General features: G+C 32.9%; 1 pseudogene; it reads left to right on the forward strand.

Annotated features, from left to right (window-relative positions):
- Positions 1-356: 356 nt before the first annotated feature.
- Positions 357-20,081, forward strand: LOC110672895 (uncharacterized; annotated as a pseudogene).
- Positions 20,082-20,772: the final 691 nt, after the last annotated feature.

Consider the following 20,772-nt stretch of genomic DNA (forward strand, 5'->3'; position numbering starts at 1 on the left):
GCTTAATAAACCAAATCGGGGTCCCAGCGAAGAACTCAAGCCGTGTCTACCCCGAAGGACCGGGTCCCAGCGAAGATCTCAAGCTGTGTCTACCCGTCCTGTCCATAGCCAACACCATACCGCACGCACGCCAATTCACGCACACTGCTCCAAATTACCACAACAACATCCATGGCACTTTAACAATTATGAATGCAACATAAAACATGCCTACTGTTTAACTACATAAATACATATTTATAAGTGATGCATGGGCATGCTTGAACATATAATAATATCAAAATTACAATTAAAATTAATATTTTACTTACAGTAAAATATTAAATATATTATTACATATTAAATATTAAATATGCATGGGCATGTTACCACAATTTTTATAGTTAACTAATTAAAAATATTAAATATATTTCAATAATTTTATAAATTTCTCATTTAATGATTCTTAATTATAAAAATTTAACAATTATATATCTTAAAATAAAATTAATAAAATAATTTAAAATTATACTATAAAAGTAGTCGCATAGAGTTAAATACTTTGCTCTCTCTACTTTTTATATATTTAATAAATTTTAATTTACTTTAATATTATTTTATTTTTATTTATCTTATTTTAATACGCATTTAATAAAGATATATTTTCAATTATGTATTGAATGCTATATATAATGAATTATGGAAAAATGAACTAATTTATTGATTTGGTTCAACTATTTAATTCAAATGCATTGGGGGATGTACTTAGATTACTTTCCATACTAATGCAAAGATCTAAAGCCAAGATGTTGTAGTTATTACTTTGAGTTAAGAATTGCCACAAAGTTTTGGAACCTTGTGACCTAGTTTGAGCAGTTCATGTTTCTATCCATGTAAACATTAAACATTTAAATTCTTACTATGTGCCTTCGGTCCTTAGTAATTAGTTGGGTGAAATTTGATTGCTTTCAACATCTTACTATCTCCTTATTCTCATTTTTGTACAATGTACCCATATATACAATGATTTGCCTTAGAATGTGAATTTCTTTGTAAAAGTAGAAATTAGATTAGCACTTCATATTACCAAATCAATCAAAATAAAATGAACAATTTAATCTATTATTCTTGGAAATTATTTGCTAGTTTTGTAACCCATTGAAATTGTTTACTTTCCAATATCAATAATGACAAGTGTTGAACTCTACATATGGATTACACTTTTTGCTAGTTTAATAATTGTTAAGCTTAGAGTAGAAGTGTATAGTGTGGAGAAGTTTTTATATATATACAATTTTATGCAGGCCTCAAGTGGACAATTTGATTTGAATTTGTCTTTTGCATTGTTTAGTGAACACCTATATATATATATATATATATATATATATATATATATATATATGAAAATTTGAAGCTTGTTTTAATAGGGAGTAATATCTAATTTTTAGGGAAGATGTTGCCAAATTTTTGGCAACATCTGGAAAGTCTTGAAATTTTGGCAACATCTGGAAAGTCTTGAAATTTTGGTAGGAGTTGTAATTAGGAGTATTTGAGAGTTACATGAACTTGATCCTCCATTTTATAATAGAGGTACGTAGGCAGCTTTCGGGTGCGGTCCAAAATAGGTAAATTTTAATTTTGTTTACTTTCAAAATTTCCTATCTAATTCTTTAAATTTTGGATATGGAATAATATTTATGAATTTAACATGTTAGTTATTTACGTATTTTAAGAGAATTAATATATGCAACATAAATTAAATACATTTTTCAAGTTAGTCATGTAACTTGAAATGGTGGATTGGTTATGATATTTGTTGAATACCTTCTTGATGATTCAGGGCCCTTTATCCTCCCCATTTCTGTCTCTAATGAAGATGCTTTACCAAATAGAATTCATAATCCTATAGATGAAGAGGATTATCAAGTGTCAGAAGGGTCTAGAGATGAAGCAGAGCAAACTATATCACCTCCATCTTTCCCAGAAGTTGAATTGAATATCAAGGAATCGATTGAAATCCTTGGAGATGCAGTTTTTCCTAAGCTGAACTGGAGTTCTCCAAAAGACTCTACTTGGATTAGCACATCTGGTACCCTGCACTGCACTTTGTTCGGTGAGATTGTTCTATTGCTGCAGTCATCTGACTCATTGGTCCATGATTTGTGCCATGCATATGATTCATGCAGCAAAAAAAACCTTGTCAAGACCCCTTAGTTTCTTCCTTGCAGTCCGCAGTGGTATTCCTCTTTGTTACCTGAGATGGAATTCCGTTGCTTTGTTTCGGGTCATCACCTAGTAGGAATCTCACAGCATGAAGTCATTACATTTTATCCTGTTCTCCTTGAGAAGAAATATAATCTTCAATCACTGATTGAGGATTTTTTTTATTGATAACGTGAGGCTAAATTTTGAGTAAGAGAATTACACATTTGATATTGTTGAAGCATATGATATTATTGCTTCAAACTCTAAATTTTCTACAAGTTCCAAGGAAGTAGTTTATGTATTTTATTTGAATTCAAATTCTGAAATCTATTTGCAAAAGTGGATGTGAAATGTCCAAACTTGTAAGGGTAATTTTCTAAGGAAGGTACTTCTCTTCTCTCTTAGTTGATTAGGTAGAAACCATGTAATATTTGGCTCTATAAATAACCATGTACTACAAAAAGTGTGTAAGAAAGAAAAGCAAGAATTCTTTCTTAGTTTCAACAGAAATCTCTCTTATTTTTTTCTTAGCTTTTCTTTTTTCAAATCGAACAAATGGTATTAGAGCTTTATTGATCTTAAGGGACCAAATTAGAGTTTTTCTCTTGTTAAAGAAACATGGCTGAAAATGCTTCACTTCTAGCACCACTAGTGTTCAAAGGGGAGAACCACAACTTTTAGTTTGTCAAAATGAAAACTTTTCTCATGGCATATGATCTAGGAGAGACAGTTGAAAAGGATTATAAACCATCACTTCAAGACAATCCTACTATTGCTTAGATGAAGAAACAAAAGGAAGATTTAACAAAGAATTTCAAAGCACTCTCATTTCTCCATTCAAAGTAGACGATTCAATATTTCTAAGAATTATGGGGGCAACAACAGCAAAATCAGCCTTGGATGCTCTTCACGAGGAGTTTCAAGGTTTAGAAAAGATAAGAGCTGTTAAGTTGTTAAATTTGAGAAGGGAATTTCAGTCATTAATAATGAATGAAGAAGAGACTCTTAAAGATTATGTTTCAAAGTTAGTTAAGGTTGTTAATGAAATGATAATTTATGGAGAGAATATTTTAGATCAAATGATTGTGGACAAAGTATTAGTAAGTATAACAAACAAATTTGAGCCAAGAATTGCAGCAATTGAGGAATCAAAAGGTCTTAGCAAGTTATCTATCAATGAATTCATTGGATCTTTGTAAGCTCAAGAGCAAAGATTCAATCTCAAATCTGAAAAATTTGTTAAAGGTACATTTCTGACAAGGAACAACTTCATAGATTCATCTTCTAAAGGAAGCAAGTTCCAGCCAAGTATCCTCTATGTGGCATATATAAGAAAACCAGCCATGAAGAAAAAGATTGCTGGCACAAGGGAAAGCCACAGTGCTTCAAATGTTAAGGGCTTGGGCATGTGCAAAAAGCTTGTAGATTCAAGGAAGAGAACACATCAAACACATCAAATGTAGCACAAGAAAAAGAAGGAGAAGAATTTCTATTCTGAGGAACAAGAAATTCACTGGTGAGAAGTGCACCAGAAAAACAGAAAAATGGTGAGAAGTGCACCAGAAAATGAAAATCAAAGTAATGGTGAGATGTGATAACTTTGATTTGAAAGACTTTTGATTGAATGGCTCAATGATTTTCTGCTATCATTTCATGAAATAAATAGATAATGAATATACAATAGTCAATGGCTAAATTTATGTGATTTACAATGATCAAAGGCTGATATCTCTCTGTAACACCCCTATTTGTATAGCCTAGTATATTTCACTGTTCCGGTGACTAGTGTCGGTCCGGACAATTAAGGGGATTAGAACCACACTTAAGACAATTAGAGAAGCTATAAACACAAATAATTAGTAATGTTCAATTTGTTAAGTATAAACAAGAAAAACATAACATAAGAAGTTAAACGAGCTGAGAGTTACAGCGATGGGTGACCTTCTTGGGAACGACTGCGAAGTCGATTTAAACTCAAATTTCGAACCGTAAAATGTGACGCCACGGTCCTTAGAACCCTTATAAACATAGTGGAAAAGCGAAAATTATGAAAAAGAACTGTTAAGTCAGTCAAATAATTAGGTTAGGAAGCCGGAAGAAATATGGAATTAATTGCAAATCGGGAAGAACCGGCGAGGGGCAATTTGGTCAATTGACCCCGAGAGCTGACTCCTGACCTAACTGTCAAATAAAATCGGAGAAAAGAAAATTTCGGAATCTAGAATTAAATTAAAGAACTAATAAAAAAATAAATAAAAAAAAGAAAAGAAAAAAATAAAAAAGTCAAAAGGTGATGACATCATGCATGACCTCATGCATGATGCCATAAAGAATATAATTAATTTATTTATTTATTTACATTTTTGGTCTTTCATAAGACTTAAAAATTCATAAAAAAAGAAATAAATCATTTCTTCTTCTTCAAAAAACGTCCTCATCTCTCTCTCACTTTTCTCTCCCAAGGTTCCTCCATTAACAAGCTTTTAAAGCTTGAAAAACTTAGTTCTTCCCCACAAATTTCAACCCTAAACCCTAAAAAGCTTCTAATTTATCCTAGAAAAGAAGATTAAAGAAGAATAGGAGGGAAGAAAGTGGAAGAATTGAAGCTTTGGGAATACTTCCTTAAAGGTTAGTCAAGAATCCTCTCAATTCTCCTTATATTCATGAATTTGCACTTGAAGTGAACTAGTATTGATGAAAATAAAATAAAAACAACATATTTAGGAATATAGTGAAATTCAGCCAGCTTAGAGGTAACTTGAAATTGATGGATTTTGATACAATTAAAAAGGTAGGCAAGCTTGATTGAAGGTGTAGTTGAGGTTTATATAGTTTAATTGCATGAAATGAGCTAAACATGGAAGTTAGGGTTTTGGACCTAGGGTTGGGAGATAAAATTTGGAGAAATGGTGAAATGGTGTTTTTGACCTAATGTGAAGTGAGAAATGGTCATTTGTGACTTAATTAAGTGCATTAGAAGTGTTTGAATCAAAGCCAAATTCGGATTGGGTATGCAGCATGACCAAAAATCAACTTTGAAGGACCAAAAATGAAATTTTACAAGTCCAATTGGCATGGGATCAATTGGGACTGAAAATAGGCACTAAATGACACAATTTTCATTCAGGAAGCATGCTCAAAAAGTGACCAAAACCTAGTGAACAAACTGACCAAACTTGAAAATCTGCAGTATAAACAGTACACATGAATAGTAATCGTGTTTGGGTCATAACTTGAGCTAGGAAGGTCTAAATGACCTGAAATTTTACCAATGGTTAGATGAGATATAGACCTAAAACTTTCATGAAAAACACAAACCCAAATTATGCCATTAACCAAGTCATTTGGCCACCCCAAGTTGGTGACTCAAATCTGCCAGCACCAGAAAATTACCCAGAATTCTGGGTTGTGTCTAATCCGGCAGCCATGGTTCAAATGGCCATAACTTGAGCTACAAAACTCCAATTGGGGTGATTCAAAAAGGAGAATAAACTTAAGACATTAGGGAACATTTTCTATGAAGAAGGTTTTTCCAAATTCCAACAGTAAAGTGATCAATGGAACAGTGCAACTTAGGACTCCAAAACTGAAAATTGGCAATTTTGCCTAAAAGACTTAAGTGTTGAGAAAATGACCAAAACCAACAAGTTTGGTGACTAAAATATGGTATGTGGGTGAAGTTGAAGTTTCTATACCTATTAAGCCTTAGACAGTCAACAATTTGACTTCAATAGTGTAGTGAATAGTAATTCAAAACACAAAATTTCAAGAACGTCGAGTTAAGAGCGTTAGAGCTAGGTAAAAGTGAAGCTAAATTTATTTTGGATTTATTTTATGTTCTAGTACTAAAACATTGTAAAATTGTGTGTTTCAGTTGGAAAGAATACCGAAAAAGAACCCGAGGAACCGAGTCGAGGCCAAGAGGCGACTCGCTTGAGGTTTGTGCACAACGTGTAATTTTTATAAATTATTTGCTGCATATTGTTTTGAATGATTTGAAAAAGTGAATTGAGACATTATTTATGATGCTTTAATCGAAATTGTTGAAAGTTATTGTGTATATTTGAAATGTCAATGTTTAGCAAACTGTTAAGATAAGTTTTGAAACTACAGTATCATGAACATATATTTGAACACCTCACTAGCACGACTAGTGGGGGTAATTAGTTTCGAATTTTGATTCCTTCTCTGGAGAAGTGTTGAGGTGTGCCAGTAGAAGAGGATGTGAATGGATATCCATATATTTGAGCTAGCTAGCCTTGTGATGTGATTTCTCTTTAGCCTCTGGCTATTGAGATTCTATTTGTTTCGAATGGCATGAACTAACTGTGGGTTTTATGAAATGTGATTTGATACTTCAAAATAAAATTGTTTGGGATTAAAATCTCATAAATTATGTTTTGTGTTTAACTCGCATGCTCAGTTCAAATTTTGAATAAATGTGATTTTATTTATGCATAAAGATTATTTTAGTATGTTGTGCACCACTGAGTCCTAGTACTCAGCGATAGCTTTTATTGCTGTAGCAGATATAGAGACTACAGGAGCAGCAGACTGAGCTGCTGAGGTGTGAGGAGCTATCAGCTTGAAGTCATCGGGTATAATTTATACCCTAACTGTAAATATTTCTTTTGATGTATATATTGCACATAAATGTATGGACATGTAAAATGGTCTTGAGCAGCTTGTACACAGTTTGTATGAAGTTTGTAATAAAAATTTAGTGTGAATTTCCTTTGATGTAAATTTTATAGTGATGTATATATAAATTGTTTTGTCTCTAATGAAATATGAGTGAAACTATTTTATTTAATTTGAATGAAATGTATTGCTAGTATTTTGAGGATTATTGAATTTTGGACTTGAGAAATTGATTGAAATGATTGTGGAGTTTTTGAAATGGATTGAGTTTGATTGTGAAATTGAAGTAGTTATTGAGAAAAATTTTTAGAAGTGCTTTTTACAGGTATTTGAAGAACTGGTTTCTCAAAATACAGATAGAACTCTGTCAAAATTTTTATAAAATTTACGGAAAAATAAAATAGGCCAAAAGTTTTAACTATTTTTTAATTTCAATTAAATGTTTTAAATACCTATTGGAAAATCCTCACCACTTGTCAAAAATAAGAAAATTGTTTTAAAATCCCTTGTAGGGTACTTAATGAGTTATCGGTAGGTGAAGTTCGGTAGTTCATTAGGTATTCTACAGGATCATGTTATGCCTTACAGAGGGGTAAGGTGTGACACTCTCTCTATTTACAACTGTACAAACTAATTATGGAAGAATAATATGAATGTAAAATATATAGACTGTACAAAGTAAATGCTTACTATCAATGGCAATATCCCCCCTCAAATTAATGCTGGTCGATCAAGAAGCATCAATTTGCCAATAAGAAATTAATGACGCTGTCGAGTAAGTGACTTTGTAAACACATCAGCAATCTGCATAGCTGTGGAAACATGTGGAAGAGAAATAACACGATTTTGGATAGCTTCTCGAATATAGTGACAATCTACTTCAATATGCTTGGTAAGCTCATAGTAGACAGGGATTAATTGCAATTTGAATGGCACTTGTATTATCTGCATGAAGAGAAGTGGAAGTAGATTAGGGAAATCCAAGTTCAGACAACAAACCCCTAAGCCATGTAATGTCAGAGCATGTAGTAGACATGGCATGATATTCAGATTCAGTGGAAGATTTGGAGACCCGATCTTGTTTCTTACTCTTCCATGATATCAAAGAATCCCCAAGAAACATACACCAACCTGTGATAGAGCAATGAGTATTTGGACAACCAGCCCAATCCGCATAGCTAAAAGAGGTAAGTTGCATAGAAGATCTAGCAGGAAAGAATAAACCACGACATGGAGTACCCCAAAGATATCTTATAATACAATGAACTATAGCTTAGTGAAGATAGCATTGAGAATGTGGAAATTGACTAACCTGCTGGACAGCAAAGGAGATGTCAATTCTAGTAATAGTCAAGTAGTTTAAGCTCCCCACTAATTGTTGATACAAAGATGGATTAGAAAGTAGCTCTCCCTTATCAGTGTGGTATTTAGCATTCATTTCGAGAGGAGTATCAATAGACACAGAATCCTAAAGACCAGCCAAAGAAATTAAACCCTGAGTATATTTATGTTGATGTAAGAAGATTCCAGAAGAGTTAGAGTGAACCTCCAACCCCAAGAAGTATGTAAGTTGCCCAATATCCTTCATATGAAATGAATCGCGAAATTACTGCTGAAGTTGAGCAATCAATAACGAATCTGTCCTCGTTATAATAATATCATCAACATAGACTAAAAGAAGAACAATTCCAGTGGAAGTTTTATGAAGAAATAAAGAAGAATCATATTGACTTTACACAAACTTGAATTTAAGCAATGTAGATCGAAACTTCTCAAACCATGCACGGGGAGCTTGTTTTAAACCATATACTGAGCATTTCAACTTGCAAACTTTAGAAGTAAAAGAAGAAAACAAACCAGGAGGAGGTGTCATGTAAATATTCTCTTTGAGATTCCCATGCAAAAAGGCATTTTTTACATCCATTTGTTTAAGTACCTAACCCTGTGAAGCAGCGATGGAAATAATTGTTTGCACAGTAGTCATTTTAGCCACTAGAGCATATGTCTCTTCATAGTCCACCCCATACTCTTGTCGATTACCAAGAGCAACCAACCGAGCCTTATAGAGCTCGAGAGTCCCATCAGAGTGAAGTTTCATTGAGTAGACCCACTTAAACCCAATAAGTTTGACTGTTGGTGGACATGGAACAATGTCCAAAGTATGATTATCTTGAAGGGCCTGAAGTTCCTCTTGCATTGCTTACTGCCAACACTCATGCTTAATGGCTCGTGAGTAAGAAGATCGAACCAAAATAGAGGATAAAGCAGCACTACATGATGTATGATAAGAACCATACCAATTAGGAGGACAGGAGACTTTGGTAGAGCGTCTCAAGGTCGGTAAAGTAGGATCAGATGGCGGATCTGGAGTAGGAAGGGGTGTGGAAGGACATCGTTCATACACATATCCAAGCTTGAATTGATTATGAGAGGAAGATAAATAATCAAAACTAGGAAGAATAGCAACATCAGAAAAGGATTGATTGCAAGATGAAAAAAAAAAAACTGATTTTCAAAGAAAACAACATTACGAGAAACACGAAACTTTTTGGAAGAAGGATCATAGAAAACAAAACCTTTGTGATTTGTACTATATCCCATAAAAGCACATCTGACTGATTGAACAGAAAGTTTATGACGTTTATGAGAAGGCAAATGAACAAAGCACACACAACCAAAAATATGCAAATGCCCATAGTGAGGATGATGGTGAAAAAGATGAAAATAAGGAGATTCAAAGTTTAGAGTTTGAGAAGGTAGTCTATTAATAAGATAAACTGCTGTAGATAAAGCTTCTAACTAAAACTGAGGTAGAACAGAAGATTCAAGTAATAAAGTACGAGTAACTTCTAAGAGATGACGATTTTTCGCTCTGCTACACCATTTTGTTAGGTGTGTATGGACAAGAGTGTTGTGAGAGAATACCTTTTTCATTAAAAAATTCATGAAGTGCATTAGACATTTATTCTCTACCAGAATCAGATCGAACAACTTTAATAGCAGCAGAAAATTGAGTTTCAACAAATGCAACAAAAGACTTAAATATTGAAAGAACCTCAGATTTGGAATGGAGAAAATAAATCCAAGTAAACTGACTATAATCATCGATAAATGTCACAAAATACTTATTATTGGCATGAGAAGTAACAGGTGTGATTCCCCCTACATCACTATGAATAATTTCAAAGCATTTATTTGCACGACTACCAATAAGAGGAAAAGGAAGAATTTTACTTTTTCCCAATTTACAAGTTTCACAATCAATAGGAAGACTTGAGAATTGATCTTTACTGCTTAATAAACCAGAATTAAGTAAATAAGACATTATAGCAGAATTGGGGTGTCCCAAACGTTTATGCCACACCTCACTTTTATTAACAATAGCAGAACAAGCTAAGGAAATGCTACTAGGAATGGAAATATGCAGAGGAAACAAACATCCAACTTTAGGGCCCTTCGAGATCACCGTCCCCGATACTTGATCCTGCACACAACAACCATCACGAGAGAAATGTACATCATAGTTATTATCCACTAATTGACCAACTGAAATAAGATTATCAGAAAGGCCAAGTGATAAATAAGCATTATTGAAAATCAGAGTAACGTCACCAATTGTAATAATGGAAAGATTGTTTCCATTAGCAACTTGAATATGTTCTGATCCTTGATAAGGATGAACATTTCGTAGTGAATTTGTAAACCATTCATGTGATTTAATGCAGCAGAATCAATAAGCCAAGATTTAGATAAAGAATTACCATTACCTTGAATCCCCAGGGCTGATAATGCTGAAATTATCATTTGTTGCACCATATCAGGAGTAAGAACAGCATTTTTATTGACTGTTGATATATTTGAGGATCCAATTTGAGTATGATTAGTTGAGGAACTACCAACAATTGCTTGATAAGCAATTGTCTGGCGATTCTGAGGGTGTTCTTTGATGATGTGCCCTTGCTTTTTACAATAGTTGTAGAATTTCTTATTACAATTGGCAGCAATATGCCTGTAATTTTTGCAACTAAAACACTGAACGTTACTCAGATCTTTACCCTTGCCTTTTCCCTAAGCTGAAAATGCCATGTGTGTTGTAGTCATTTTCTTCTGTTCAAGAGTGGTTTGTGTAAGAAGGCGTTGTTCCTCACGAATTAATTCACCGAAACAGACATCCAAAGTAGGAGAAGGATGACGATTCATTATATTAAAATGAGCATTTTCAAAATCTGATCGTAACTTCATTAAAAACTGATCATGCTTGCTAATCTCATGGACAGCCAATACATCAGCAAGAGAATCTTGAGACACTGTAGCACAAACTATATCAGAAAATTCAGCCCATAGATTTTGAAAACCAGAAAAGTATTCCTGAATAGATAGACTCCCTTGAGCATAGTTTGCAATCTCACACTCCAATTGAAATCTCCTAGCTAAATTCGTTTGATTCTAAAGCTTCTTCAAGTACACTCCCACGTTGTTTGACCAGTTTTATAGGGACATAAATTAAGAACAATTTGAGATTCACATGACCCAATGATCCAAGATCCAAGACATCACCCTAGCATCCTTGATCTTCCATTCTGCCATTTTTGTAGCATTTGTTGGCTCTAGATTAGTGCCATCAATATGTCCCAATAACTCTTTTCCAGTAACATACAGTCGAAATTGAAAATTCCCATGTTGAACAATTATTTCCTATAAATTTAACACAAAATTCAGATTTATCACCAAATATTTTCAGTTCAAAACAATTCACAGTCAACCCAAATATAGAGAGATAAACTGAAAAAAAAAAAACCAAAATATGTGAGCTTCCTCTCCGCCCACACTTGATCTGCAACCTTGAGCAAAAAAAAATTGATTTGATGTTGACGGGAAAAATCACGCAGAAGAAGACTTGTATTCTGCAATGGCCCCAAACTCCAATGAAACCAAGAACAACCAGAAATTCTAAAATTCCAAGATCAGTGCTCTGATACCATGATAACTTTGATTTGAAAGACTTTTGATTGAATGGCTCAATGATTTTCTGCTATCATTTCATTAAATAAATAGATGATGAATATACAATAGTCAATGGCTAAATTTATATGATTTACAATGATCTAAGGCTGATATCTCTCTCTATTTATGTTTCACAAACTAATTAAGGAAGAATAATTTGAATGTAAAATATATAGACTGTACAAAGTAAATGCTTGCTATCTATGGCAATATTGCACCCAAAGTGAATGAAGAATGTTGGAGAGAAGCGCTCCATGTGCAAAGAATTGGAGATGTGTGCTCTAAAGACAACCAATCAAAGCAGAAAATTGAAGAGATGTTGCTCCAAGATAACTTAATTTGGAGTCTTCAGCAAAAGTATCAAGGAGGAGTATTGAAGCATATGATATTATTGCTTCAAACTCCAAATTTTCTACAAGTTCCAAGGATGTAGTTTATGTTTTTTGTTTGAATTCAAATCTTGAAATTTACCTGCAAAAGTAGATGTGAAATATCTAAACTTGTAAAACTAATTTTCTAAGTAAGGTGCTCCATTCCTTTTAGTTGATTATATAATATTTGGTTCTTGATGGGGCGAATCCGTAAGTATACGGGTCGTATCAAGTAATAGAGTGATAAGTAAAGTATCGTTCCCACGAGGACTTGTGTTTGAGTACTAGACTATGGTTATTTCGATTATTTAGACTAATGACAATTTGTAAGAACTAATTTTACTAAATGCAGCAATTTAAGTAGAAAATAAAGAAAATAGGTAATGGGTAATGTAAATAAAGTGTTAATCTAAGCAAAAATTAACTAAATTAATAATGGGCAAGCAAAAACAAAGACTAATTAATAGTAAAATTGATTCCAAAGTTGGGGTTTATGAATTAATTCTATTGGGATTTATCTTGGGTCATCCAATTTTAAAAGAAAATAGAGTTTGAAGGTGATTGATTCTAAAATCCTTTGATATCTTTTTCAAGCAAACCAAAGAGTATTTTAAGAAAATCAAACCTACTTTCGTACGATATTTGATTAACTTAAAACTCATTAAATTTTGTAATCAATCAATGAATCTTCTTAAAATCCTAGTTTATTTCTAAACCTAGGGAATTTCAAGTTCTAATCTTTGATTATCTATCAATGATTTTCACCTTTCGGTCCTTCAATCAAAGATTAAAAACTAGACCCAATGGGATCCAACATTAGGTAAGTCATAAAGCACACAAGGAAAAGAATCAAAACTCATATTTTTATAAATCTAGATAAAACTCAATCCAAATCCACAAATAGATTCAAAATAGTACAACCCAACTCTGAAATCTTAGAAAAACTATTCTATCATGATAAAATTTACAAGAGAAAATGATAAAACTAGCAAAATCAACATAAAAATAGACTAAGAAATAGAAAAACCCAGGGGAAGGAGAGCCCAAAACTCTGAAAAACTGCAAGTGGACATCACTTGGCAGCAGCTCTCCAGCAGAAATGGTGTGCTCCTTCTTCTTCTTATTTTTTCTTGCGTTTTTTTTTTCTTTTTCTTTGTTTCTTCCCGTTTCCTCCTGTGGCAAAAACTAGGAAATGATGAATTTATATAGCCCCAAAAAGTTGCCCTAAAAGTGAATAAGAGCCAAGGAGTGGATAAAAAATGAGGTGTAAAATTATCCAAGTCAGCAGCATTATTCACGTTCTGGGTAGTCTACTTAGGGTACTGCTTAACCCTAAGCAGCTTCTTCAGCAAATTTCAGCCTCTAGTTGCACTGTCTGCTTAAGGTTAAGCAGACCCTCAGCAAATTTCAGCCTCTGGTTGCACTGTCTGCTTAAGTTTAAGCAGACCCTCAGCAAATCTTGACAGACTTGGAGTAAAATGGACTTTTCTGCTCATGCTTGACTTGTGCTGCACCTTAAGCACTGCCGCTTTACCCTAAGCAGGATCTTAAGCAAAGTCTCAAGCAAATTTCAGCTAACTTGCTCTTTCAAGGCTTGATTTCTTCAACTTTCCTGTATGCTTAAAAAACTCCAAATTTCTTCAAATCACTTCCTAATGCACTTATTGATCTTCGATTTGTCACAAAATTCTATCAAAAACAACAAAATTACAAAAATCAAATATAAAGTATCTAAAGTTAACAAATAAGCTAAAATAAAGCTAAAAACATAAAATATACTAAAATATAAGGGCAAAATGGATCCAAAACTACCCTAAAATGCCTATATGAAATGAGTGTAACAAATTCCCCCAAACTCAAACATTTGCTTGTCCTCAAGCAAATTAAAAACAATTAATGCAATTTGGGGTACCTTACCTTAAATTTATGAAAATTACTTATCAAAACTCTCAAGCTTACTTTTAGCCATCAACAAACCATATACCCACTTTCAAGGTACAAAGAATTCAATCCTTACCAAAGTTATCACCGCTTAGCCTTGGGTCAATTATCCATATCATCAAGCCCAAACTAATCAATCACAAAGAATAATCATGCATAAATAGACTATAGGGTAATCCATAAACTAAAGTGTCTCAAATAATAATGGAAGTAAATGAATGGATTAATGATATCACAATCCCATAGGCAATTCTCCTATTCCAATCTCCACTAATGTAGCAAAACACCATCAAAAGATCAAAAGGACTTTCAAGGGTTGTAATGGGGCTAAGGGGGTGATAATGTGGCTAATAAGGAAAGGATAAAGGTAATAAAATATGAGAATCATCAAATTATTAAAAGATCAAGACACATAATTTTTTTTTTAATAATCAAATGGGAGAAAGAACTTTACAACTATTCACCAATGCTAGCATATAATTTTGAAGCTTTTAAAGGGACTATATAAATAACATTGACTTTGAATTACAATTGTCCCTTTCAATTCACCCCCAAAATCATTTCTTTGTGTACTTGGGTGGTGAATTACTTTACATACTATAATTGAATTTGCTAGCCTTTTTACTTTAGTCACTTCTCCCAACTAATTATTATTATTATTATTATTATTATTATTATTATTATTATTATTATTATTATTATTATTATTATTATTATTATTATTATTATTATTATTATTATTATTATTATTATTATTATTATTTTAAGTGTATCTATCACTCAAAGAATTATTCTCATGGAGGGTAGGTAAGTGTTTGGGTTTATGGCTAGGCATTAATGTGGGTTCCAAAGAAATAAGAGGGATAAATATAGGCTCAAATTGGTTCCAAAGGGAAATTTTGAAGTGAGGTTGGCTAAGGCTAAAATATGGGTTTAAAATTCAAAGAATGCCTAGATCATTTCTTTTTCAAGTGCATGCTATGATTTTGCCTTGAAAGGTTTAGAAAGATTGCTCTAGGAATGGTGAGACATCAATTAGCTACTTCTCACCCTAGAGTTTTCTCTAGGCACTCAAAGTCAACGCAATTGATTGGGTGGCCCTTGGCTAAGAAGATATAAACTAAAGCAAGAATCTAATAATTTTGCACCTATCTAGAACTTTCAATCCATCAAACCCTTCTAAAAGTAAGCTTAATTGCTCTTCAAAGTAACTCTCAATCCTCTAAGGATAAGGTAAAAATTTATTTTTAGGATATGCATGATCCTAAAATGAATGCATAAATCAAATTAAAACTAAGTGTAATCTATATGAAAACTATATGCAAATGTATATGTATGAGTATAGACATGTGTGTGGTATAGGTATAAGTGCATGGATTATCTATATATGAATGAATAAAAAGCAATAAATGAATGAATGAAAATTTTAAAGAAAAATTTAAAAATTTTGCAAAAATTTTGCCCTCACCCCCAAATTCAAATGAAACATTGTCCTCAATGTCTAAAATGAATGCAAAGATGGCCAAAATTGTGTGAACTAATCAATTAATGAAATATATATAATTGGGGATTTAATCAATATAAGCTTAAGAATTCCAAAATTAGCTCAAAATGATATTAACAATGAAGCTTTAGAGAGAAAAATGTGAAAAAGTATCCAAAATGTATGAATTTACACTGCTTAAGAAATTGCTTAAGATGTTGCTTAACCTGTTGCTTAGGGTTAAGCAGGATTTGCATAGGGTACAGCTTAGGGTAAGTAATACCTTCAGCAAATTTCGGCTGGTCTATTTAAAAACAGAGATTTTGCTCACTAAAAACATTCCAAATGCTATCAAAGGACTATCCTGATCTCCAGCATATACCCAATACACACTTACACTAAAAACTAAAAACTCTACCCAAAAACTTCCAAAAACTAGCAAAACATATTCTAAAAATGCAAATTTAAGCACATTCTATAAGAAATTATGCAGACATGAAATCCAGAATAAATTAAAACTGAAATTCAATAGCTATATCTGCAATATCAATAGCTGAAATTCACATCAAGCACAAAATCTGCATTAACAACTATATCAGCAATAAGAAATATCAGCAACAAGAACAGCAACACCTAAAACAATAGCATGAAAAGTTGCTATCAAACAAAAACACCATATATACCAGAAGTCAAAATTGCAACAAACATAACTTGGTAATAAAGCTCAAACTAGTCCAAAATATCAAAATTAATCCTCACTCAAGTTGCATTCAACCAAATACAAAAAGGCATATAATTAAACATATATCATCACTCAATTTTCCAATATCAGCAATGTGACACAAATTCAAGAAAGTTACTGTTCACAGAGAAAAAAAAAACTGCAGAATTTCTTCCCTTAAACAGCTGCATTGCATTTCTTGTCTTTTGGAACAAATTTCAATTTTCCCAATCTTCGTAAATAACCTACAAAAGATAAACAAATGTCACTTTTGAGTTGAATGGGGTAAAACTCAAAAACTCAAAAACTCAAAAAAAGAAAACAAACAAACTACTAAAAGTAAACTTGGGTTGCCTCCCAATAAGCGCTTGTTTAAGGTCATTAGCTTGACCCCTTCAGATATACTAATCAAAAAGTGGCTTCCTTCCATAATAATTATCATATAATATGACATATGAGTCTTGATGTAAAGTGCCATCAAGATTGGCCAGATTTTAAGCAAATTTCCATGTAGCATGAACAACACTTAGAGTTGAATCACATGCTTGGGTTGAAGAAAGCTTTAGCTCATGTAGGATATAAAATGATGAAGGGGGTATCCATGAGAAAAAAGGGTCTTCTGGTGGTGTATGTGAAAGATCCATCAATGAGCTCAAGTTGATGGTTTTATCAATTTCCTCAACCACCAACTTCTTTTCTTATTCATTTCCATATAAGCCCTCTTCCAATGACTCTCCAAAGATAAAAGAGTTGTTTCCTTCAACTTTAAGTTCTATTTCTTCTTCAAGTAACTAATTTTCTTGTGGAAACTCTATTGGTAACTCATCTTCAAGGGATTTTTCTTTTTCTGATTGAGGCTTCAATTCTTCTGCAGATTCAAATTCCCATGAAGCATTGTCATAGCTTAACCCATTGTCCCCAGCTTGAGTATTTTGTTCCTCCTCATAAACTCCATTCATCATCTTAATTGATAGCTCATTTTTTTTCATTGATGTTTCAAGATCATCCAATTTAGCTACCATCTCTTTAAGTTTCATTCCTTGGTCTTCTTGAATCTTCAATAATTGGTTAAAGAGATTTTCAAATTTATCTTCTGCCTCTTCATGTCCCACTCCCTTCTCTTCTTCAAACTCAAATGATTGGTGTGAAATATTGGGTTGTTTGTGGTATGGGGGATATTGGTGACTCTAACCCTGCAGTGAAGGGTCCCAATGCCAATGGTAATCAAAATTCACCATGTCATTCAACAAGTGAATGACATCCTCATGACCTCTTTGAAGAACATGATCACCAGTTGCCCAAGCTCCATAATCTACCCAATTTCTTGTCGCTTCATCCAAACCATCATAGAAACAAAGAATTAGAGACTGATTTGAAAGGTTGTGATTGGAAAATCTCTCTACCATATCATTAAATCTTCCCCAAGCAGCATAAAAGGGCTCCAAGTGCAGTTGAGCAAAACTTGTGAAGACTTGTACATGAAACATTTTGAAATACCTCACAAGATAAGCAAATGGAAACAAAATTAGAAATATAAAAGAAAATTTTAAAAAGAAAAACACAAAGTAAAGTAATAATAAAAGAAAATTAAAAAGAAAATGTCTAAATTAACCAAACAACCAAATCATCTAATATCAAACAACAACTCCCCGGCAACGGCACCAAAAACTTGATGGGGCGAATCTGCAAGTATGCGGGTCGTTTCAAGTAATAGAGTGATAAGTAAAGTATCATTCCCACGAGGAATTGTGTTTGAGTACTAGACTATGGTTATTTCGATTATTTAAACTAATGACAATTTGTAAGAACTAATTTTACTAAATGCAGCAATTTAAGTAGAAAATAAAGAAAATAGGTAATGGGTAATGTAAATAAAGTGTTAATCTAAGCAAGAATTAGCTAAATTAATAATGGGCAAGCAAAAACAAATACTAATTAATAATAAAATTAATTCCAAAGTTGGGATTTATGAATTAAGTCTATTGGGATTTGTCTTGGGTCATCCAATTTTAAAAGAAAATAGAGTTGGAAGGTGATTGATTCTAAAATCTTTTGATAACTTTTTCAAGCAAATCAAAGAGTATTTTAAGAAAATCAAACCTACTTTCATACGATATTTGATTAACTTAAAACCCATTAAGTTTTATAATCAATCAATGAATCCTCTTAAAACCCTAGTTTATTTCTAAATCTAGGGGATTTCAAGTTCTAATCCTTGATTATCTATCAATGATTTTCACCTTTCGGTCCTTCAATCAAAGATTAAAAACTAGACTCAATGGGATCCAACATTAGGTAAGTCATAAAGCACACAAGGAAAAGAATCAAAACTCATATTTATATAAATCTAGATAAAACCCAATCCAAATCCACAAATAGATTCAACATAGTACAACCCAACTCAGAAATCTTAGAAAAACTATTCTATCATGATAAAATTTACAAGAGGAAATGATAAAACTAGCAAAAGAAACATAAAAATAGACTAAGAAATAGAAAAACGCAGGGGAAGGAGAGCCCAAAACTCTGAAAAACTACAGGTGGACATCACTTGGCAGCAGCTCTCCAGCAGAAATGGTGTGCTCCTTCTTCTTCTTATTCTTTCTTGTGTTTTTTTTTTTCTTTTTCTTTGTTTCTTCCCGTTTCCTCCTGTGGCAAAAAACTAGGAAATGATGAATTTATATAGCCCCAAAAAGTTGCCCTCAAAGTGAATAAGAGCCAAAGAGTGGATAGAAAATGAGGTGTAAAATTATCCAAGTCAGCAGCATGATTCACGTTCTGGGTAGTCTGCTTAGGGTACTGCTTAACCCTAAGCAGCTTCTTCAGCAAATTTCAGCCTCTGGTTGCACTGTCTGCTTAAGGTTAAGCAGACCCTCAGCAAATTTCAGCCTCTGGTTACACTGTCTGCTTAAGTTTAAGCAGACCCTCAGCAAATCTCGACAGACTTAGAGTAAAATGGACTTTTCTGCTCATGCTTGACTTGTGCTGCACCTTAAGCACTGCCACTTTACCCTAAGCAGGATCTTAAGCAAAGTCTCAAGCAAATTTCAGCTAACTTGCTCTTTCAAGACTTGATTTCTTCAACTTTCCTCTATGCTTAAAAAACTCCAAATTTCTTCAAATCACTTCCTAATGCACTCATTGATATTCGATTTGCCACAAAATCCTATCAAAAACAACAAAATTATAAAAATCAAATATAAAGTATCTAAAGTTAATAAATAAGCTAAAATAAAGCTAAAAATATAAAATATACTAAAATATAAGGGCAAAATGGATGCAAAACTACCCTAAAATGCCTATATGAAATGAGTGTAACACTTCTATAAATAGCCATGTACTACAAAAAGTGCGTAAGAAAGAAAAGCAAGAAATCAGTCTTAGTTTCAATAGAAATCTCTCTTGTTTTTTCTTAGCTTTTCTTCCTTCAAATCCAACAGATATTTACATCACTAAGGATGAGCACGTTAAAATTCTGGATTTTATTCGTTGGGGAGCATTTACACTTCCATTGCTTTTTACTTGGGAGGAACTAGAGCAGAATGCGAGAGAAGGGAACAGTGTAGACTTCAGAATTGTGGAGAGCCAATGTGGAATTCGGCCAGGGCTGAAAACAGCAGTTCCACAAGATTATTTGGATACTGGTCCAGGGAGTGGTTGGGATCAGTTCTTGAAGAAAGTTGATGCAGAGTTCAAGCAACAAGGAATCACTCCTACTGGTGGATCTGATGCTTGAAGATTTTGGAGGTATTTTTACTTTTTCGGTTGATTAAGGCTGTCATGCAGTTCTTCTCAAACCTGGTTTCATATTCCTCTTGCAACAGGAAATTAGTTGTGTTTGGACTAGATTTGAATGTAGAAATTGATAGGATATTAATATTGGCAAATGGCAAGCATATTGAATTGATGAAATCCTTTGAAAAAATATTTGGATATGGCTAGCCAATATTTAATTTTTATGCTAGAGACAAATGATGCAATAACAATGGCATCTAGGGAATTTTGTAGCCTAAGCAGATATCAAAATGCATCTTCATTTGGCTTGACAGAGTAGTAAGAGAACTGAGTAATATTCAGATGAGCAAATTGTATATGAAAATGGAAAAAAGATCACCAGTTAACATGTGCTTATTCAACTTCCAAAACAAAATTGTTGGTTTTATATTCTTTTATCATTATTATTTGGGTATAACCAAACAACTTTGCTCGTTGGCTCAATAATGTTTATGAACATGTTTATTATTTGAGTTTTTTTATATGGTTTATTTAATATTTTGATATTAACTTAATAATACATAAATCCAAATATATAAGAGCACACTAGAACTCTCGCACTTACACAGAACTCTCTCAAAAATATCAATACTCTAATTTCAGAAAGAAAAGAGCTTCTTTTATAACAGCACACTAGAACATCCCAAAAAAAG

This window comes from Hevea brasiliensis, chromosome 14 (genome assembly GCF_030052815.1).
Source record: "Hevea brasiliensis isolate MT/VB/25A 57/8 chromosome 14, ASM3005281v1, whole genome shotgun sequence".
Lineage (NCBI taxonomy): Eukaryota > Viridiplantae > Streptophyta > Magnoliopsida > Malpighiales > Euphorbiaceae > Hevea > Hevea brasiliensis.